The 23,348-nt window shown below is 38.7% G+C and overlaps 1 protein-coding gene across 17 annotated transcripts in view; it reads left to right on the top strand.

The window, feature by feature from the left end:
• The window catches only part of FRRS1 (ferric chelate reductase 1), a 342,186-nt gene that overhangs the window by 248,450 nt on the left and 70,388 nt on the right, over positions 1 to 23,348 (top strand). Inside the window, exon 23 of one of the 17 annotated variants that reach the window (XR_012509143.1) lies at positions 6,560 to 6,665. The exons of the other annotated variants lie outside the window; for them this stretch is intronic. The gene's annotated coding sequence lies outside the window, so the exon portion shown is untranslated. The remainder of the gene's footprint in view (positions 1 to 6,559; positions 6,666 to 23,348) is intronic. 17 annotated transcript variants of the gene reach the window in all.

Raw genomic sequence — 23,348 nt, 5'->3', positions numbered from 1 at the left:
CTCTGAGAATCAAGCTACCGTGAAACTTTGAACTACTACCCTGCTCAATTCTCAAGGCTACCGCTTCCACCGTGTCCTACTTTGGGCAATGTAGTCCTTATCTTCTTACGGCCGAAGGCTGCAACCAGTGGCCCAAGGATTGAGTCTAACTCACAGATGGGCTTGTCCTCCAGGTGCTACAGTCTCCATGACTCCCTTTTAGTTCCCCAAAATACACTGGAAAATCTGCGTCATCATTCTTTCACTGTTGCTTTTCTTGTATTTGTGGATAAGAGCACAACTCCAAAAACTCAAGATTGTTCAAGTTTAAATCCAAGCTCTGTCACTCACTACCTGTATGGCTCGGTCAACTTGTTTAGCCTGTTTATCTCTGTATTTCCGTTTCTCCATCTTTAGATTGCAGATGAATAAAAGACACCGGTCTCATAAGGACTGTAAGGTTGTAAGGATTAACTGAATTAGTGTATGCGTGGCACTGAGAACCATACGTAGCACATAGTAAGTGCTCTGTAGGTGTTTTTATTTTATATTATTACTGTTTATTATTTATCACTATTACTGACCTGGCTTTTTTAAACATTTGAATGAAGTCAATGGACCAGATCTATCCACATAAAGGTCTTAGTGAGAGTTTTCTTCAAAGTAGTTCTACTCTCAGCCACACTTTACCAAGGTTTTTGGCCTTTAACAACAAAAATGTTTCACTAGATCCTTAGAATTTAAAGAAAAGGTCTAATGGAAAATTTTTTTGGAGGAAGGAGGTGTGTGAAGATTTATCCCTCATTCCTTTGATGTGACTTTTTAAAAAAATTACCCTATTTAACAGGCTAGAGGAAGTGTACCAAGTTTCTAACTCTGAAATCTGCATGGATTTCCTAACTCTGCCCCTTACTTAGGCATCACCAAGAAGATGTTTCTGCTACATTGAGAAATTGGCTAAATTTTTCTCCCCATCTGTTTCCTAAGACTAAATGGTGGCTTTTCATTCCACATCACTTATAACTCAAGGTAATTTGAATTGCTCCTTCAAGTCTCAGTCTTAACCTGTTAGCTGGCTTGTCAATAATCCGTTTTCTGTGATGAGTCAAAAATATTTTTCACTTGGTGAATAAAATATGTATATTTCATTTTATTGAACCATTTCAAGTTTCTAGAGTTGAATTGCTGATATCTTGAGATTCTTTGCACCTGCTTAATTTTGATACATGACCTCTACATCGCTTTGAAAGTCAAACGTCTCATGGGGGAGATTTTATTTTAATGTACACACTGGCAGGTTTCACAGGTTCATAAGCTCTTTCTTTCATGTACAGAGAATGAAAAGAAATGATCCTTTGCCAGCCTGTCAGCCAGAGTTTCATTACCTATGTCTGACCATGTCCCTTAGGTAGACACAGCGACCAGGAGCAGCTGGGTTTTATTTCTTGCTATGACATTTTGTAGACATTTATAAGGAACCATGGTTGTAGATCTAGAAATAAGGTACATGTAGATCTAGAAATAAGGTACATTAGACCAGGAGACCTAATTTCAGAAACGGCCTGAATGAGCCTATGATGAAATGGGCAGATCCTAATCCAGCTTCTTGTTGCCTTATCTTCTGAGTAATAAAGCCCTGCCACTACCCGGGGGAGGAAAGGCCTTTCTATAAGGCTGCACCTCAGACACTTTCTCCCTTCTGCATATGCTGGTCCTGCAGTGTGCTTTAGGAATGTGGACATCGGGGATGGGGAGGGCGAAGGTGGTGAGGGATTGAAGAAATCAGGGAACGGGGACATTTTTTAAAGTGTTTCAGAACGACAACTCCAGTGAGGCACGTCAGAGAACACGTTTGCTATGGTGGTGGCTGTAGTTGTAGTTGTGGTGGTGGCTGTAGTGGTGCAGGCCTAGAGACTAAGAAGGTCAAAAGAAAAGAAAAAAGAAACATATTAACTATGTTTCAAGAATTGCGTTCAATGCTCTACAAATGTTACTTCTTTTTACCCTACAATAATGCTATGAGATAAAAACTAATTTTTTTTTGTGCCTGTTGTAAAGGTGAGAACATTTGGGATCGAACAGGCAAAGTAACTTGTCCAGGGTAACCTGTCCAGTGAGGGCAGAACCAGAATGAAACCCAGTCTGTTTGTTTTAGATCACGCAGTGAGAGAAGCAAAGCCTACTTGCCCTCAGGACTTCCCTGAAGTATGGACAATTTTATTTATTGATCGTTTATGGTAGACTTATAGACCATGTAAAGTTACTAAGCTCTTTTTAGGAGTATTTCTTTTTGTTGTTGCCATGGCTTTAAATGCAATTTTAGAAGTTCCCTCTCTTCATGTTTAAAAATTATGGTGACACTGATGACTATGTTGCTAGTTAGGCTCTGGTGAATTGTCTTCTTCAGGTAGCAGGGACTTACTTTGCGTGTTCATGGAGAAGTAAGGAGGCAGAGGAAACTGTTTTCCAAATGTCACAGTGAAATCCGATCTATCTCAAAAAACTGGAACGTTTTTTGAGATTCGACAACTGGTCTGAGACCAAATAGCAGTTCTTGTGACCTGGCTGTTTTGTCATCCACTCGGAAATGGGAGTCTGAATTCTTGCTCTGGGCGCTCCAGGTCCCCCAGCTGAGGCCCGTACAGAAGGGTCACACACGGTGACAAAACATGACAACTTTAATAGAAGACATTGTCTCCAATTGTTTTCCTCACTGGGGATGAGGAGGACGTGATAGGTACTTAGACACCTCCTCAGTACAGCTCACATTTGCAATACACATTTACAGCTGTATTTACTGTAATTGCTGTAAAATAAAGAAATGACTTGTATTTACAAGTTTGCACTAAAATGATTACAATTTAAACTGTCAAGAAATAGGACGCTTTTTAACTTCTAGTTGAAAATAGAGATTGAGGTTATTTGAAAACTTAGTGATTTTTCCACTTAGATTATTAATTAGACAACTTCATTAAGAATCGAGTAAACTTTCATTTCTAGCTTTAGCATTGGGCATCTTGTTTAATCATAGTTCTTGCCTGCAATGGACTGAATGTTTATGTCCCTTCAAAATCCGTATGTTGAAATCCTAGCCCCCTAAGATGGGAACTTTAGGAGGTGATTAGGTTCTGAGAGCAGAGACCAGATGCATGGGGTTAGTGCCTTTTATCAAAAAGACCTTGGAGAGGTCCCCCACCCCTCCTCCATGAGAGGTTATAGTTAGCAGGTGCTAGAACCAGAAATTTGAACCAGAAATTGGGTTCACACTAGACACTGAATCTGCTGGTGCCTTGCTTTTAAACTTCCCAACCTCCAGAACTATGAGAAATAAATTTCTGTTGCTTATAAGCTACTCAGTTTATGGTATTTTGTTCAGCTGCCCCAAACAGACTAAGACATAGCCATAGAATTAGTCTTTCCTGCAACACGATGTATTTACAGTAAGAAGAATAGTGGGCTTGGAATTATTTTGTATTAATAGCTTCATGATTTTAGGTAAGCTTACTTAAATTTTCTAAGCCTCAGATTTCTTATGGTATTTAAAATGGAGTTAATAATTCTACTTTGCTGTAAAACAATTATTAGTAAACTTTTGGAAAAAAAGCTTGAAAAATATATTGTGTTTGAATCATTCATCAAACAGTGTCTTGAACAGAGGAGTTAACTGAATTACGCTGGAATGAGTTTAATGTAATTTAATTTACAGTGACTGGAGAATCTTTGTTTTTGTTTTTTTTTAAGTCCTCAGATTTTGAGATCCTTAGCCAATCAGAGAATCCTGACACATACATTTTAATTGGATTTAGTTAGGCATGAGAGAGAACAGAATTATCAAAAAGAGTGACCTAAACTATCTCTCTTTCCTCACTTGACCTATAAAATCATCTCTTGCGATTGAGACTGTGGCCTCCAGCAGATTCCTTGAGCTGCCCAGTGTCAGCTGATACTGGCAATTATGTGCAAGGAGACTTATCGGCAGTGACAATGACATTAATGCCTGTGGAGTCAAAGCAAGCCACAGGCATATGGAAGCGCATGCTATCTTTTCCCTTTAAGCAATTTCCTCTCTGAATGAGAAAAATATACCTATATACAGCTGCTTCTAGAAAAAAAATTTTTTTCCAAAAACCAAAGGTTTTTCTACCCATGAGGGTAGACATTGGAACGGCACGCGGTCCCTGGGGGTGAGCACTGCCTCTCGTCTGTGCCTGTTATGGGCCTGAAGTGTGTTAAGGACCCCGGACGCTTTAGCTTGGGTCTGTCGGGGCTACATTAGTCACACAGGAGGAAATCACCAACCTGCTGGTAACTCGTTATTTGAAAATATGTATTCCACAATGCACCGGCAGAAATATAAAATCCAGCCTCACCATAGGAGTGTAGAGATTGGGCTTTTTTCACTCTCTCAATGATTTTATTCAGAGAAGGATTATCTTTTCTTTGTTTCAAGCTGCAGTGATTCGGCAAATGTGCAGGCTCCCTGAAGGAGGGGGTTGAAACAGAGAGAGAGGGAGCTGGGAGGGAGATGCACGTTGAGCTGGCACGTGGTGTCACTGAACAGACTTAAAGGTATTTTAATCATAGGCCTTTAGTGCTATTTTAGAACCTGTGTGTGGCTTCCCAGCATATCCCCTCCCTTCTGCTCCAGCTGCTGAGGCATACGCAAACGAACACAGTGCATTTAAGGATCCTGCATTTTTGATCCCAAGAGCTGAGAACGAGCAAGTTTGCAAAACCACGTGCCTAGAACAGTGCCCCTGTGATTACAGCTCCGCCTTCGCATTGACGGGGCTTCAAGAGCCCGTGACAAGCAGCTACCTGTGCAGGTTCAGGCTCATTGATTTGCTGCTGCCTTATTTCCCCTGAAATACGCCTCTCTGTTCATGCCACCCTGGTTTCTAGTCCACCCTGTAATTTGTGCAAAAGAAAAGCATCAGACGTGCCTGCTTAAACATATTGGCATTTTGCAGAAGAGAACAGATTGGCCCTGTTTTCTTTCTGCAGTCAGTTTGAAGTACTTGAACCTTCCTAACAGCTGTGAGACAATATTTATTCTCAATCAGCAACTGATTTCATGAATCTGACACTATGTCATGTATGTGACTGTTTATTAAGCCAAGCAGAGCTGCCCGTGTGATGAGGCAGAACTTCAGCAGGAGGAGATCAAGAGTGCGCCGAGAGGGAGCTTTGGGATCGTGGAATGAATGGGTCGGACTCTATTCTGGGAATCTAACAAAATGGTTCAGGAGGAGGCCAAGGATTTCTGTTTCCAGGAAGGCCAGTCAGACTCACTGGCAGAAGGAATGTTTGTAGAGTTTTACCTGGTGATGGTGGTGGTGGGGGTGTGTGTCTGGGGCTCAGAGTTAGTGCAACAGAAAACTCGTGGGAGGATGCTTAGGAAGTAGCCATTGGTGTGTGAATTTCACAGGATATCAAATAAATTTCACCAACTTCTGCTTGTTTTTATATTATTGCTAAGGAGCCACAGAGAAGGGTTTAGATAATGCACCTTTGGAGTGTGTGCATAGAATCACTTTGGGAGCTTATTAAAAATGCAGAATCCTGTTTGCATTCTTTAGACTTTCTTGCTTAGATGGTCCAGAGTGGAGCTAAGGAATTTGCATTTGAAACAATCACCACAGGAAATTCTTTAAAAAATTTTTATTGAAGTATAGTTGATTCGCAATGTGTTAGTTTCTGGTGTACAGCAAAGTGATTCAGCTTTATACATACATACCACATCTTCTTTATCCAGTCATCTATCAATGCACATTTAGGTTGCTTCCATGTTTTGACTATTGTAAATAGTGCTACTATGAACATGGGGTGTATATATCTTTTTGACTTTGAGTTTTCTCCAGATATATGCCCAAAAGTGGGATTGTTGGATCATTTGATAACTCTGTTTTTATTTTTTTAAGGAACCTCCATACTGTCCTCCATAGCGGCTGCACCAATTTGCATTCCCATCGACAGTGTAGGAGGGTTCTTTTTTCTCCGCACCCTCTCCAGCATTTATTATTTGTAGACGTTTTAATGATGGCATTGTGACTGGTATGAGGTGATATTTCATTGTAGTTTTAGTTCACATTTCTCTAATAATTAACAATGTTGAGCATCTTTTCATGTCCCTGTTGATCATCTGTATGTTTTATTTGGAGAAATATCTATTTAGATCTTCTGCACATTTTTTGATTGGGTCTTTTTTTGTTTGTTTGTTTGTTATCGAGTTGTATGAGCTGCTTGTATATTTTGGAAATTAATCCCTTGTTGGTCACATCATTTGCAAGTATTTTCTCCCATTCTACACGTTATCTTTTTGTTTTGTTTATGGTTTCCTTTGCTGCACAAAAGATTATAAGTTTGATTAGGTCCCATTTGTTTATTTTTGCTTTTATTTCAATTGTCGTGGGAGACTGACATAAGAAAATATTGCTATGATACGTCAGAGAGTGTTTTGCCTGTGTTCTTTTCTAAGAGTTTTATGGTGTCATGCCTTATATTTAAGTCTTTAAGCCATTTTAAGTTAATTTTGTATATGGTGTGTAGGTGTGTTCTAACTTCATTGCTTTACATGCAGCTGTCCAGCTTTCCCACCACCACTTGCTGAAGAGATCATCTTTTCTCCATTGTATATTCTTCCCTCCTTTGTTGAAGATTAATTGATCAAAGGTGTGTCACCACAGGTAATTCTGGTGCATGTAATTTAAGCAAAACCATTTAAAATTTCAAAAGGAGCATAAGGAATCTAGTATTCTTGGTGCCCATGATTAAAACTCATCACCAATCCACAAATATTCAATAGTAGAATCAAGGAGCAAAATCAACTCTGTTATATTATTGTGTAATTTGATTGCAAGTGATGGGAAAGTAATTAACAATTTTTAGTTCTTAATATACATCAGATGATTGAAACAAAATAAGTTTTATTTAATCTTTAATAGAGCTCAGTAAGTCAGTTAATGTTACCTCGTTTTGCAGGTGGTAAAGTAGGCCCAGAGCTGTTGAGTACCTTGTTCAAAATGACATATTTAGAAACTATCAGGGCCCTTTAGGCTCTTCACTCTCCCTGTTATGCTTAGAGAAGTTTATCTACCGTGGCTTCCATCACAAAGTCTACATCAACAAATACGAAATCTGTGCCTGCAGTCTGGATCTCTCTTGTGTTCTCCAGCCATCTTTCCAATGACCTGTTTGACATCCTTGCCTAGATGTTTTTCAATCACCACAAGTTCTACATATTCTTAATTTTACTTGCTTTTTTCCTCCTCATATCTATTTCTCCTCTACTATCCTGGAGCTCACCCAGTAGACCCTACCATCTACTTATTGATCCAAGTCCAGAATCACGGAGTTCTTTTGACTGAAACATCTAAATATCTCTTGATCCTATGTCTTGCCTATGCTCACTGTTAACATGATAATTCAGGCCAGCTTCCTCTCTTGCAGATGTATCAGTTAGTGTTTGCTGCGTAACATGAATTTCCCCATAACCTAGTGGCTTAAAATAGAGATCATCTTACTTAAATCATATTTATGTGGGTCAGCCACATAGTGCTTTCGGTCTGGACCAGTTTGGCTAATCTCTGTTGGGCTTTCTCTTGTGTCTGTGATCTACTGGTGAGTTGCCTGGTGGCTTAATGACCCACCGCGGCCCCACTCACACATCCAGTGGTGGGTGGGTTGTCAGCTGACAGCTGGATGGCTCTTGGCTAGGATGCCGAGGTTCTTCTCCCTGTGGCCGCTCATTCTCTAGCAGGCGAGCTTGGGCTCATCCAGGTGGCAGTGTCAGGATTCCAAGTGCAGTAAGAGAGAACAACTCCAGAAAACAAGAACTTTTCAAGTCTTGGTTTGCATTATATTTGTTAATGTCATCCAAAGTCACTGAGTCACTATGACAAGGCACTATCAAAAGCTGTGGATAGAGGGACAGGAATATTTTATATCCATTTTTGCAACCGATTACACTGCGACTTTATAATAGACTCTTAATAGTTTCATTACCCTCATTCTTCCCCTTCCACTCCCCTTTTCATACACCAGTCAGTGACAGTCTGTCAGGCCACTACTCTGCTTAAAACTTCACCGGCATGCCATGGCTCTGAATGTTCTAAAGTCCTAGCTCCTTAACGTGACTTACAAGGTGCAGGATTTTTATTCTACCTCTTCAGGCTTTGACTCTCTGCCTATTATATTCTTAACTTTTCCTGGTTACTCAGATAGCCAGATTTAGTCTCCCGTAGTCAAAGGGAACACGCTGCAGTATGCGCCTTCTCTCTCTCGACCTGAGAAGCTCTTCCTCATTTTCCTCTCTTCCTTCCCCTGTTTTGCCAAACTAATATATTAATCCATTCATCTGAGCCTAAATATCCCTTCTTCAGGCCTCCCTTTGCTCCTTTGAATAATAGCACTTACGCTTTATTGCAGTTATGTGCCCAAAGTGAGCTTCCCTCTGAGAATGTAAGCTTTGTGAAGTCAGGGACCATGTCTGCCCCCCCCCAGCACTGAACCTCTGACATGTAGCACAGTGCCCGGTACGTAACAGGTGCTCCGTGTAGAAGAGCAGACACGCCCGACTGGCCTGCCTTCAGGACCCATCTTCCTGTGGCTCACTGCAGCTGACACTCATTTGCTGATCTTTTCCTTTTGCTTATATATTTAATTTATTTTGTGTGCATGGACTAAAACTGATTTTAGTGATATAAGGGGAAGATAAATATATATATATATATATATATATATATATATATATATATATACACATATATATATTTACGTATACATATATACATATACATATAAAACAGTGTTATATATATTGCAGTTGACCTTGAACAGTGTGAGTCTGAACTGTGTGGGTCCACTTACACGTGGATTGTTTTCTGTGGTAAATACTGCAGTGATTTGTGGTTGGTTGATTCTGTGGATGCAGAACTGCAGATACGTAGGAACTGCGTACGTATGGAAGGCCAGCTGTTAAGTTATGCATATTTTGGACTGCACGGAGAGTCAGCGCCCCAACCCCTCTACTGTTCAAGGGTCAACTGTATATTTTTAGTAAATTTAGTAAATTCACATTGTTTCTTGTTCAGAGGTCAAGTGCAAATGACATTATATGTCAATGTATTTTTCTTGCATCCCAACCTCTTGAGAGAGAAAAATAACTGAGTGATTTAAGGTGAAAAGGTCTGGAACCTTCCAAAGGGAGCTTAGACAGTTGCAGTGTTCTGAGAGCAGTCTCACCTATGTGGCCTGAGCTGTGTTCTGATGCTCCTGGACATTTTGCTGGTAGGCTGGCATCATGAAGATTGACCAAAGTCTGCTCTGTGGAGGCCAGTCAACTCTGGAGGCCATTCTAAAAGTCATGGAAAACCTACTTGGGAAATAAAGTTCCAAGGCCTGACTTCCATGACTTGTGTCATTTCAGAAGTGTAGCCTGTGACCCGTACCATTTGTGTCAGGTGAAACTGCCACAGTGAAGCTCATAGTAGCTCACCTCTGTTCCTATAAAGAAAGAACAGAAAGACATTTTCAGAAATCTTCTCCGGATACTAGGAAAAAAAATGTCAAATCAAATCATTCTTCTTAAATCAAAATTATCTTAACTGCCAAGGAAAATTGTCATGTATAATTAATATAAATCTATTTACTTGGAAACCTACAGAGTGTTTCACAGCCTCTCCCTATACCCTTTACCTTCCAGGTTTCTCAGCTTTCCAATCTATGAAATGGAGACAGTCATAATCTTATACTACATAAGATTGCTATAGAGCTAAGATGAGAGAGTATTTTTGAAACAACTTTGTGTAAGATAAAGTGCTAGTCATTCATCAAACATTTCTTGACTACATACATTTCAGACCTTGTGGTAGGCCCAAGGGAGGGATATACAAATAAGTGAGGGACCTTGTTCTGACTGAGCACACAGCTGAGGGATAATACAAGATCATAATACAAGATGAACAAAACAGCAGTGTCACAGATAGGGTGCAATTAATTCTGTCTGGAGTGTTCGCAGAAGAGGAGACATTTGATGTGGGCTTGGAAGGATGGGTAAGATTTCACCAGAGGGAGAAGATAGGAAGGGCATTCTAGTCTGGTGTCTACCTGTGATCTGTAACAGGACATCACTCTGTCTTTAAAACAGTGCTAAGTGGCAGGAAGATACCCAGAAGGCATATAAAAGGGGTATAACTGTGAGCCTTATTTATTTATTTTTGGATTAAGAGAAGACAAGCTAAGGTCATAAAACAAAGCAGCATCAAGGACAACTGAAGCACAGCAGGAAGAAATAAAAGTTCAGCGGGGGAACGAGTAAGCTGTGACTTTCTCTGTTTGCCCTGAAAGTGCATGAGAGCTTTGAGGCCACCGCCCGCACCTGCGTGAATCGGGAGAGGATGCGCCTTCCTTCCTTAATGATCAGGCAAGTGAGCGTGTCAACCTAGAGAGTGAAAATCAAATCGAAAGTGACTAACAGTGTTTGGTCAAGGATACATTCGAATGCCGTTTACAAAACGACTTCAACAACAATTCTTGGGTGAAGCAGAAAGATAGGAGATTAGCTGAGTTCTAATTGGAATTATTATCAGCGCTTTGTGTCATAGGTATAAGGGCTCATTCCTCCTTTGTACTCTCTTAGCCCTTTTGCCAGGGGACTTCAGAGACCGAGAGTATTCTGATTTAGCTTTAAAGATAGAAATCTGGCAATACCAATTCAAGAAAAAACAGCGAATTTTTTTTACATTACTTAATTATTTTTTATTTTGGGAGGGAGGTAACTAGGTTTATTTATCTTTAGAGATACTGGAGATTGAACTCAGGACCTTGTGCATGCTAAGCATGTGCCCTACCACTTGAGCTATATACCCTCCCCAAAACAGCCAAATATTTTAAAGGTAAAGGATTCAAAATCTCAGGGGAAACATGTACACATACACAAAGCTCATTTCCCACTTTCGGACATATTAAGTTAAAGATTAGACATTTTATTTAAATGATCCAGAAGGATGCCACTGAAAGTGAAAGGGAGTGCAATTCATAATTGTCACCAGGACAACAGGTGCAAACCTGGATTGTCTTGGGCAAGCTGGATGTATGGTGACCTTAGTCATGGGAACCATACAGTTACCCTTTGTTAGACAGGATAAAGTAAATGCTTTTATTCCCTGCAAGGAGCTCTGGGGCTTCTGGTCTTGAAACACCAGAAGTTTGGTTTAGACAGAATTTATTATCTAGATGGGGATTGAGTGGGATAAGGACCAGTGTATAACATGTGGTTAAGAGCTTTGACTACTTTCAGATCCTGGCTAATTAACCGTGTGACCTTGGGCATGTTGCTTAACCTCTCTGTGGCTCAGTTTCCTCATCAGTAAATTAAGGATAATAATTATGCGAATTAAATGAAGTAATATACAGAAATTGCTTTTACAAGAGTGATTCACAGGATCATAGAAATGTCTTTTATTTTTATGATATCCCCAATTTATTGATTGCAAAAAAAAAATCAGAAAACAAAAGGAACAAATGAACAAATTATGTTCAGGGTTAACCTGATATTTAGGTTCACTTTAGTCAAAAAGTGATCCAGGATAGAGAGCTGGAAACTTGGATCTCTCCAGGAGGAAGTATTTCCCAGTGTTCTCTGGAAGTGAGTGGAGGGGAGAAGATGGTCTGACCAAGACCTTCTTTTATTGGTTTAAAGTCTCTGCGGTGTCCAGTGCTGGGTCTGATCTGTACCTGACTTGTCACTCATAAAGTTGTGTTGTCAAGACAAATGAGGTTTGAAAAAAATACTAGAACAACCACAGCAAGTTCCCATATTTATATGCTTACATTTAAGTCTTGCCCATTAGGCTAAATCTTCTTCATTATTGTAAATAAAAATAATTGTAGCTACATTCTTGAGCATTTACTAGCTGCCAAGCCCTGCCTAAATGCTTCATATGAATTAACTCATGTAATACCTAAAATAAATATTTGAGTTAAGCACTATGACTATCACCATTTTGCAGATGAAGATACTGAGGAACAGAGGAATTAAGAATTTATTCATTTTGGTGTTTCATTATGCTAGATACATAACAGGCATCTAATAAGTATTGAATCAATTTCCTTCTAAGTTTATTAATATTTTCTAGTGGAACCCACTTACATCGTTGATTTTATTCAGTAGGAAGAAACTTGGCAATCTTTCGGAAGAAAAAACATTTACAACTGCCTTGTTATCCTTGCATATATTTGTCCTTGATATTTTGATCTCATCATTATGAACATTTCAAACAACCTTTCAAGTACCATCGTAGAAGGATAGAAGTGTTAAATGAGATTTTAAATTATGGAAATCAGCCCGACAAATGAATAAGGACAACTTTTAATAAATCATTTATATTTGGCTTTGGAAAGCATTATTGTGGACGTTTTTTCCTCTAAGGATTTGATTTCCTAATTATGTTTACCTCTGGACAATACTGTAACTGCTTGCTTGCATTTTCTGAGCAAACGCCAGCTGATAAAGGAAGGGGGCCCTGCTGAGCAGTTCTGTACGTGTCAGTAGGCCAGTCTGGGGTTAATGATGTGCTCTGAATTTTCCACATAGTGGAAAACCATACAGAAAAATTCCCCCAGTGGTTAGTACGCCTGTGGTAAAATGCATGAGTACAGAAAGGATGCCAAGCAGAGAGGGAGGCGGCAGGAAAGACAGCAGCAGAGAACGCAGGGGAGACAGCGCAGAGGAGCCATTAGCAGCAATTGATCAGGGAAACAAATAGAGGATGCTAGTAAATTTTTATTCTCCTCTGTGGGGTATTTTGCAAAGGTATTTTGTACCCTAAGTGGTTGGCTACAAAAGCAGACATCACAGGTTTAATGTTCTGGTCAGTTACAGAAAACAATAACAGGCGAGAAACAGTATTCCCAAGGATACGGTGATATCAATGTGTGTTTAGTTGCTGCATTTCAGATTTAAAGGGCCAGGCTCATGAAATGAATTATGGTTAGAGCAAATGCTTCCCCAAATGCCAAAGGGGTGCGATGGCTTACCCCTGCTTCACTCTTGTCATGCCTCAGATTGATAACTGAAATCTGAGAACTGCCATAATCTTATCAGACTTGCATCTTTAATAAAAGCTATTATCCTTAATGATCCATCCATTCAGTAAACACTCATTGAGTAGTAACCATGGGCAGGCAAACAGTCTGGAGAGGGAGAGAAACACTAAAACACTATTACAGCTCTCCCCCTAATTACAGCTATGTTAAATGCCATGAAGAAAAATTATATTATTTCTCAGAACATTGTGCAGAAGGACCTATCCTAGACTGGTGTGTATGCTGGGAGAGGAAGGCGGTTAAGAGAAAATGTCCCATAAGTTACACATAAAGAGACTTGAATAAATAGAAATTGGCCAGGTGAAGGTAGTGGTGGAAAGAGTCAGAGTATTCATGACTGATCTTACTCTATTCTTTATATTTAAAGGGTTTTGTAACTTCAAAAACTTAGCCAGTCGACTATTTCTGGCGTGGCTGATTGGAGAGAATGTAATGGAAATTGGAAAAAATCACAAAATAACAATAGGGCACTAGGCTGTTGTATGTCTTTCTTCAAAACCGCTTCTCTCCACCCTGGAAAGCAGAGATATGTGGTAGAATTATAGAAGTGTCAGTGAATGGGTTGCCTTCTTTTTGGCCTTGAAGGTGTCAGCGGAGGGAGGAAGAGTCTGGGCTGGGCGGAGGTGGAAGGCGGTAACCGGGCGCCGGCAGATTGCTGTCCTCAGGGAAGCGCATCTTTATGGACTAAAGGGGTCACCCCCTGGACAGACAGGCGAAGGCATAAAATGCCTCCCAAGTTTGGCAGATACAAAAAAACTCAGAGGGCAGATATACAAAAATCCATCTCCAAAGACATTCTAAGGGGAATTCAGTGCAGTTCTAGAGCAAGGATTTTAAATCTAGACAACCTATTTATCACAATCATGTTGCTGATAATTTCAGGTGTTTATTTTTATCGACACAGGAGGGAGAGGAGACAACTCTTTCTATGTTTAATGATGATTTTGTAAATCGCCTCAGAATATGTCTGACATTAAAAGTAAAAATGAGTTAAAATCTCATGTTTTGAAAAAAAAAAAAAAAAGCTGTGTGGGAGGCAGTGCTGAGGCTGGGAGATGTGAGACGAATGCTCTCACGACGTTCACAGCCCCCGCCATCACACGGTGCAAGTTCTCGGGGAGGGAGGTCTTTGGCAGCAGCAGTGGCATCTTTAATCACATTTTCCTAAGAGCAGAAGATTTCATGTTCAAGTTTTTTATTCACATTAAGATTTGAAGAATTGCTCTTTAATTATGGAAATGTCAAAATATATTTCTGTAGTATCCTTTCAGAAAACAGATTCCCCGAGGAATAATTTAATGATAGGAAGGCGCTGGCTCATTATGCACTCAGCTAGGAACATGTGTGTGTTTCCGTGTGAACCCCAGATAGGAATATGCATTAGATTATTCTATTTTCAGGTGGATTAAATGAGCAAATCCCACAAGGGTAGTCCTCCTGTGCGAATTATGACTATACTGAGAGTTCATTCTCAAGTACAGATTTGAAATCGAAGGAGCCAAACATAATAGTTCCTCCGTCAGCTCTTGCTTATTAGGGTGAAAATTACTCTTTAATGCTAAACGGACTTCCTATGGCCAATAACATCACTTGATCAGGGAGTCCAGATTACTTGCGTTTTCTGCTATATGCCAGCTGGATGCTGAAGGAGATAGGAGAGTTTCCTAGTAATGGTAATAACGATAGTTCATATTTATTAAGCATTGCCTATGTGCCAGGTGATATTCTAAATGCTCTCCATGTTTTATCTCATTGACTCCTAAAAAATCCCCTGTGAAATACAAATTACTCTTATTTTCACTTCATAGATCAGAGAAAGGGAAATTGTAAAAACCGGCCCGTCCCACATCTGACAATTGTGATCAGGCTGGCAATCTAACTTCCCCACAAAATGTTACATCAGAAGTGAAACATATTTTACTGGCTCTTTTATTTTAAAAAACATACTCAGTTACAAATTTATCTTAATTCGTCCCTAGTCAAGTGTTTTCGTTTGCTTGTGACACAAAATTAAATGACAGTAGAAGCTAAACATTATTGATCAACACTTGTGGACCAGTCCTAGGATCTTATTCCTGCTTTCTCACTTTGGTATTGTCAATTTGTCAGAAATGCTACTTTTTTTTTCCCTTTTTCTCGTCTCTTAGTGCGAGAAAGTCATGAATAGATCTTTAAGAAACTTCCTTAATAGGTACAGAGTATGCAGCATGTATCAAATGTATTTAATCATGAACCCCTCATTCTGCACAATAAATGTTTCCCAAAACACCCTTTGGTAAGTGCGTATTTTACCTCCTTTTCTTTTCTCAAATGACTAAAGTCTGGATTTTGTCTTCAAGACTTCTGTAATTTTAAATCCAAATGCTTCTTCTCAGATCACATCTTACAACTTCCTAGTAAGTGACTTTGAAGACCATTTCTGACCCTCTTGGAAATTCTCCTTTCTGGGTTTCCAGTTCACTGTTCCCTTCCAGTTTTCTTTCTTCTCCTCTGTCTTCTCTTCTGGGTGTCCTTTATTAACTTGTCTTCATCTAATTATTTAATATTAATGCTCCCTAAGGACCCATCCTTAACCATCTTCTTTTCTATTCCAATGATGTATTTCCAGTTGCTTCACTTAGACTTCCACACTCACCCTTACTTTATTCATCTTCCCTTTCTTTTTTTGGTTAAAATATAATTGACTTCTAAGACTATGTTAGCTCTAGGTGCACAGCATAGTGATTCAATATTTCTATATATTGCAAAGTGACCACTGCCATAAGTCTAGTTACCATCTGTCACCATACAAAGATGTTATATTGTTACTGACCGTATTCCCCATGGTTTACGTGTCATCCCTGTGACCCATTTATTTTGCAGTTGAAAGCTTGTACTTCTTAATCTCCCTCACCTCCTTGTCCTCTCTCCTCCTCCTTCTTCCCTCTGGAAACCACTTGTTTGTTCTCTATAGTTATGATTCTGTTTCTGTTCTGTTTGTTTGTTTGTTTGTTTTTTCATTCCAGGTATAAGTGATATCATATGCTATTTGTCTTTCTCTGACTTACTTCACTTTGCATAATATTGTCTAGATGCATCAATGTTATCACAACTTTATCCATTCATCTGTTGTTTCCATATCTTGCCTCTTATATATAATGCTGCAATGAACATATAGTGTGTATGTCTTTTCAAAATAGTGTTTTTGTACTCTTTGAGGAAAAAGCCCAGAAGTGGAATTGCTGGATTATATGATCGTTTTATTTTTAATTTTTGAGGAACCTCCATACTGTTTTCCATAGTGGCTGCACCAGTTGACATTCCCACCAACAGTGCACAAGGGTTCCCTTTTCTCCACACCCTCTCCAACATTAGTTAGTTGTTGTCTTTTTGATAGTAGCTATTCCGACAGTTGTGAGGTGATATTTCATTGTGGTTTTTATTTGCATTTCCCTGATGATTAGTGATGTTGAGCATCTTTTCATGCATCTGTTGGCCATCTGTATTTCTTCTTCTGAAAAATACTTGTTAAGGTCTTCTGCCCATTTTTCAATTAGGTTGTTTATTTTTTGATGTTGAGTTGTATGAGATTTTTGTATATTTTGAATATTAATCACTTATTGGCTATATCATTTGAAAATATCTTCTCCCATTTTTAGACTGCCTTTTTGTTTTGTTGATAGTTTCCTTCACTGTGAAAAAGCTTTTTAGTTTGATGTAGTCCCATTTGTTTATTTTTCCTTTGTTTCTCTTGCCTGAGGAGACATAACCAAAAAATATTGCTAAGATCAATGTCAAAGAGCATTCTTCTAAGAGTTTTATGGTTCTGGGTCTTATATTCAGGTCTTTAATTCGTTTTGCATTTATTTTTGTATACAGTGAGAGAAAGTGCTCCATTTGATTATTTTTGATGTAGCTGTCCGGTTTTACCGACTCTCAAATGTGAGCCTTCACCTTCCCATAACAGGGGCTTTCCATGACTTCCATGGCAGAAGAGAGAGATTAGAAATTGAGTAGGGGCTTCTGCTGCCTCATACTGGGCTGGCACAGGTTTTGGCCGTTCACATTTCATTGTCTGTAGGTAATCACAGGGTTCTGTCTGTCGAGAGTGGTGCTGGCAATGTTAGTCTTCCACGCACTCAGGAAAGAAGGGGCAACTTTGGTGAGCAGTTTAGCACTGGGATTGTATCACAGTTATCTTTAAATCTCCAGTCCTTGGCACAGAGTTTGATAATAAACATCCAATAAATGTTTCATAAATTGAATCTTAAACTAGTCAAAACTTGAATCATTTTACAGATGGAAAAGCTGAAGCCCCCAAAGGAAAGTAACTTTCCCCAAATTACTCAAGTGGATATTTACAGAACTAGAACAAGAATATAAATCTATCGCTCTTTTTACTACCCATGCTGTTCATGCAGGAATTTGTTCTGGAAGAATTTTATGATTTTATGAGGTTGAGCATTATCTCCATTAAGATTGCGAGTTTGTTTCATTGCTTGTTTTGAATTTTTGCTTACACAGTGACCAGAGATAAGGCATGAACTAAATCAGCAAACTGATTCAAATACAATAGAAAAAACTTAGTATAGATTCTCAGCTGGTTTCCAGGAAACATCAATAACTATTTCTGGGTCCTAAATAGCCCACATATATTTGACTGGTATTGTCTCCTTTGCTACATGGTTTTTAATTGCATATCAAATACTTTTATTAATAGAAAGAAAAAAGGAGGTTGAAAAGAGAACCACATTCATACATTATCACCTACTCTAACTTCTTTAGTTCTTCGCTGTAGGTTCTGGAATAGTAATTCTATGTATTTGCTTAGCAATTTGGGACCTCTTTTCCCATTTTATCCTAACTAATTTTTAAATCAGTAGGTGGGGATTCTCCCAGTGCTATTTTATCTAAGAAAATATTAAGATTCTATGGCTACTCTGTCATCTCTTTGGGGCAATCTTACTTATTTCAACGCCTTGGTGGTCTTACTTACCTGACATCTCAGGGTTCTCCTCAAAACTCCATTGAGGTTCTCTCTTAAGATCTACTTCTACATGTGAAATCCCATTTGAATGTTTCTAAAATAAACTCAAGATCTTCCTCCCTGCTCTCAGTACTCCTCAAACAGATAAACGAACAGTGGCAGAGACTGCTGGCTGAGACACGTGGCTGATTTCTAGTCAATGGTACAGAAATACAAGTTATGGGTGTCCCTTCCAAGTCTGGCCCATACCATCTTCCTGGCCTACAGCAAACAAACTGGCAAACAAAGAAACAAAGCAACGATAACAACAACAGATTAAAAAAAAAAAATCTTCTCCCTCAATTTCTACTTAGCTGGAGATGCCTGTGCCAAACTTGGAAGCCGTATGAGCTTCTATCAGCCTGAGTTCTTAAATGACTACAGGCAAAGACCCCCATCACCCTCCTGGACTGTTTAGAAACCTCAGTTTGCTCATCTATGAAATGAGAATAGCTACTTTATTTCAAGAACTAAATGAGATCATGTAAACAAAGCATTTATTTTAATGTATGTCTAAAGAAGACCAGTGATGAATTTTAGTTTCATTACCTCCATCCTCCCATGGATATGAGGAAAACAATCCTTTTTCTTGCTTCTTAAGCCTCTGATTCCATTACCATATTTTCTTCTGTTCTCTACTTGGCAGAGCCAGCGGTGGTTGCGAGACTGAGACTTTGTTAATTTCCTACTGCCAAATCTGCAATAGACATGGGTCCAAATCCCATTCCTCTCCTTTCCTCCTGCCCAGTCATGCTCCCGCGATTGATTATTAGCCAGTATTTATTGATTAGCATGTGCCAGGCAATATGTGAAGCTCCGCATGGGCTATGTCCTTCGAGCTCACGAAGTAGGCACTATTTCGGAGACCTGTATTGCAGGTGAAAGAATTGAGAACAGAAAAATTAAGCAGTTTTTCAAAAAACAAGCCTGGTAGAGCCTTCGTATGTCCTTAACCTCTCTCACTCTGTTTTCACTTTCTGTCTGCATTTAAGCATGTTTCCATCCCTGAAACTACTGTGCCCTCCTGCATCCTCTTCATTTGCAGTCTCCGCTTCCTCCCCTCTCGCCCTTCGAGAAACCTGGCTTGTGTACTTATCACTCTAATGCTCTTCCTCTAATTCTCTAGTAACACATACAGGGGGAGACTGCCTACTTCTTACATCACTCCGCTTCTCTGAAATAGTTAGCTGCCTTGACTGCTTCTCTTTCCTGAGACATGCTCTCCTTTCTTGAGCCCCTCTCCCGCTCCACACTACCCTTCTAGCCACTCTTTCCTCGGTCTAACTTTGGGGATTATTTTTCCTCTGACTGTTTCTTAAAGGGTTGGTGCTCCTCAGGGTTCTTTACCCCTAATTTTTTTTTTTTACTCTAAATATTCTGCTATTAATATCATTCATTCCTATGGTGTCAGTTACAAAAATATGCCATGGAGTCCCATTTTTATCTAGTCCACCCATTGTTTTTGACTTCTATAACCGTTGAATCAATTTCTGTTTGATGTTACCAATTTAGATGCTGCAAAAGCACCTCAAACTTAACATTTCTGAAACTGAATTGATAATCTCTCTCTCTCTCTTTCCTTCTTGCAGTTTCTCCCCCTAAACTTCCCTCCTTCAGCAGTTTGCACATTTGTCCCAGCTGGAAATTGCACATCATCTTTGGATCTGCTCCTACAGTCATCCCCTACACCCAGTCAGGTTCTCTAAGTCTTGTTAATTAACAAGTAATTCCATTTCCTAAATACAATTCAACTAGGCTTTTATTCATTCATCATTTCCTGCTATTTGCCATTACCCATGTCTCCTGAGCATTGAGTGCTGCAGCTACATTATTTGCCATTCTTGGAAAAATATTTGTCAGAAAGTTTGCAGCTTTTTGAGGACCATCTCTCCTCCTAGATTGTGAGAGCTCTGAGGAAAGAAGGTTGTCTTTATTACGGTGAACTGGACACCTCCTAGACTGAAAATATATATGCAAGAAGTCCAGTTCACTGAAAGGCCATTTGCCAAATAGCTGGATTCACCAGATTTACCCAATTCATCAATTTATTCCAAATGGACTTAGTAGGTAAAGCTATCTGACTGTTGAAGTTTGGTGCCTGATAATGAAATACGGTTTTCTGCCTATTAACTTTTTAATATTGATATATCATCTGAGAACCTGATCCCAAATATCTATAAATGCTTAAGTTTAGAAAAACAGAATCAGTATTAATTTTAAAAAATTCTCAAAGGAAAAGCTGTTTTCTGACCTCCCCTCTTTTTGCCCTGTTTTATAGTAATGAGACCACTTGTCTACCTCTGAAATATTTTCAGTTGTCTTTGAATGTCATTTTCTATTTCAGTAACTTTAAGCATTCTCCTATTTCTCTTGCCATTTCCGCAAATGGCATACCAGCTTTCCTTTTATATCCCTAGCATTTAAAGTTTAAGATTAAATTAAACTTTAATTAAGATTAAATTTTAAATTTAAACTCACAGGCACTAAAATAAATCAGAATTTTAAATTAAATTAAATTTTAATTAAACAAAATGTTTAAGTTAAATTTAGAATTAAATTTGAATTTATCTAAAAGAATCAGAATTAGTTAAAAACATCACATTTCCATGAAACTAAAAATGCAACTTCTCTCAAGGAACAATTAGGGTATCTTGACTTGGTTGGTAGCAATTTGCAAAATAATTCTTAAAAGCACAAAAAAACAATGAAAAGAAATGACCACAGTGGACCAAATAAAAAAGATGTTAAAGAAAGATAAAAAAAAATAAATTGCTTAAAAATACTATAAATGTTAACAGATGAATGCTAATAGGGTGGCTCAATACAAAATGACATTTTTAAAAGGAAAAGAAATCGGTATAAACTGAGAGTTCTCATGTGAAAACTAATTTTTTGCTTACTACATATGAGCTATTTCATCTTCAGTCATCAAATTAAATATTTTTCTTAAAACCTATAAGATTATCTTTTGTCAAGTCAATGTATTTATTTGGTTTGTTGTCAGTGAATCAGCCATTTGGTGAACTGATTTTTTAGTGACTTTGTCTGCTAGTTTGCCGCCAGCAAACTTGCCTATACTCTCGAACTTTCTCTAATTTTTATAGCTTTCTTGTGTTTATGGAAGTCTCTCTTCCTCCTGAGATTTCCTGGCATCCTTTTTAAGTGACATCTGCTAACATTTTTTACAACCAGGATACTTTCAACTTCTCTGGTCAGAGGTTTGTTTCTTTGTTTTCCTCTTTTTCAGGCTCTTCTTCTCCCGGACCAATATATTCATGTTGTCCTCAAGGCTTAATTCTATACTTCTGTTTTCTGTGTTCTTTCCTCAGGCAATTTCATCTTTGCCATAGCTTCAGGCACTATCTTTGAGCAAATAATTTACCAGTATGTGGCTCTTGATGTGGCCCAGATCTCTGTGGGCATACCCCCGTGCACTGGATGTCTCAGAAACTCTTCAAACTCAGTGTTTCCAAGACCAAATGGAGCTGTATGCTCTCCTTTCCCTGACAACCCCAGCTCTCCAAATCTGATCTTCCTTGGAGGTCCCTATCTTAGAATATAGTACCAACTTTCCTTTCAGTTGTATAAACCAGAAACCAAAGAGTCATTCATGTCACTCCCTTGTCTTCAATCTCCAAACCAACCCATCATTGATTCTGCCATATATTTTTCAAATGTATTTTCATCATTCCTCTCCATTGCCACCGTTTTAGCCCAAGCTTCCATCACCTTTGGTTGAAACTACTATCATAGCCTGTTACCTCCCTTATGGGATTGTTACAATTAAATTTTATACCTTAAATCTTAGAACAGAGGCTGGTACCTAGTAAGCACTCACCAAATGTATGATAATTTAATAGAAGTAGAATATTATTTTGTTCCTTTATCTCCTCTGTTCTTAAGGTTTATTTTAAAAGATTTATAAATTTCTAAAATACAAATCATATTATTTCACTGTCCTCTTTAGAACTTTTTAATGGCTTCCCATTACTCGTAAAGACCTAAATTCATAGCATGGCCCACATGATCGTGCGAGTTTGGGCCCCTGAATACCTCTTGGTGCTTCTCTCTCCTTCCTTGGGCTCCAGGCATTGACCTTTTCAGACCCTGGAACGGGCCACACCACGGCCCAGTGCAGAGCTTTTTTCGGTGTGCTTTCCTGTGCAGGCCTTTTTCCACCTACCCCAATGCCCTTTGCTGTGAAACTCCCCTTCCTCTTTTCTTTGTAGTAGACTTTATTTTTCAGAGCAGTTTTAGGGTCGTAGTAAAGTTGAGTGGAAAGTACAGAGAGTTCTCATATTCTCCTTCACCCTCCACATACACAGCCTTCCCTACTCCCTTCCTCTTTTTAGGCAACTGCCCCCCTACCCCATGCTAGATATACTTCATTATTGGCTCTCATAGAACCATATCCTCTTCTTCAGACACCACTTGGAATTTGTAATTTTTTAATGTGATTTTTTGTTGCTTGTCTTTTTTTCCTCACAAGGCATAAACTCCATGAGGGCAAAGATTGTGTTTTTAGTGCTTATAATTTCCTTCCCAAGATCTAATCCAGTGCCTGGCATATAGTAAGAACGTCTTCAGTAAACAGTCATCACTGTCACTCAGTGTCATCTATCATTTAATCCTGTATACTCTCTGGGTAAAACATAGCTCTATGTAATTACCATTATAGGACTTTGAAAACCTAAAATAAAAACAGTAATTTTGCTATTTGTTTCTGCTCGGACTAATTTAGATTCTGAATTTAAAACTATTTTTGTACAGTAGCTCTTAAAAATTAACCACAGATGTTACATTAAGTATATATATATGTTGATGGATATAAAATTATTCTGTTATGTATTAAGTGTAACAATTCCTTCCTACTTTCATTTTTTTTTTTCTTGTCTATTTTCAAGCCTGAAGTTTGTTTCTCTCTAAAAATTTGCTTATCTGAACCTGAGAAGTGCATACCACCACAAGGGGGCAGGGATAGACAAATATTCAGTTCTTTTAACTCAGATTTCTGTGTCATGAGATTACTTGTTGACAGAGTTAATTTGGGCCATTATTTTTTGGCATGGGTTTCTTTTTTCATTTGCCATTTAGTTAAAAATATATAAGCACTGTTACCGTTTTCATATAGTTTACATCTTAAAGATGAACAGACCTCTACTATATGAATTGTAGGCATAAAATAACTCTCTCTTCACTACATTAAGCAATTTTACAGTTATAAGGATGATATGCCACACATTGGAATAAATTTTTT

Source organism: Camelus bactrianus, chromosome 9, assembly GCF_048773025.1.
Source record: "Camelus bactrianus isolate YW-2024 breed Bactrian camel chromosome 9, ASM4877302v1, whole genome shotgun sequence".
NCBI classification, from domain to species: Eukaryota; Metazoa; Chordata; class Mammalia; order Artiodactyla; family Camelidae; genus Camelus; species Camelus bactrianus.
This window is presented reverse-complemented; position numbering and strand designations above follow the sequence as displayed.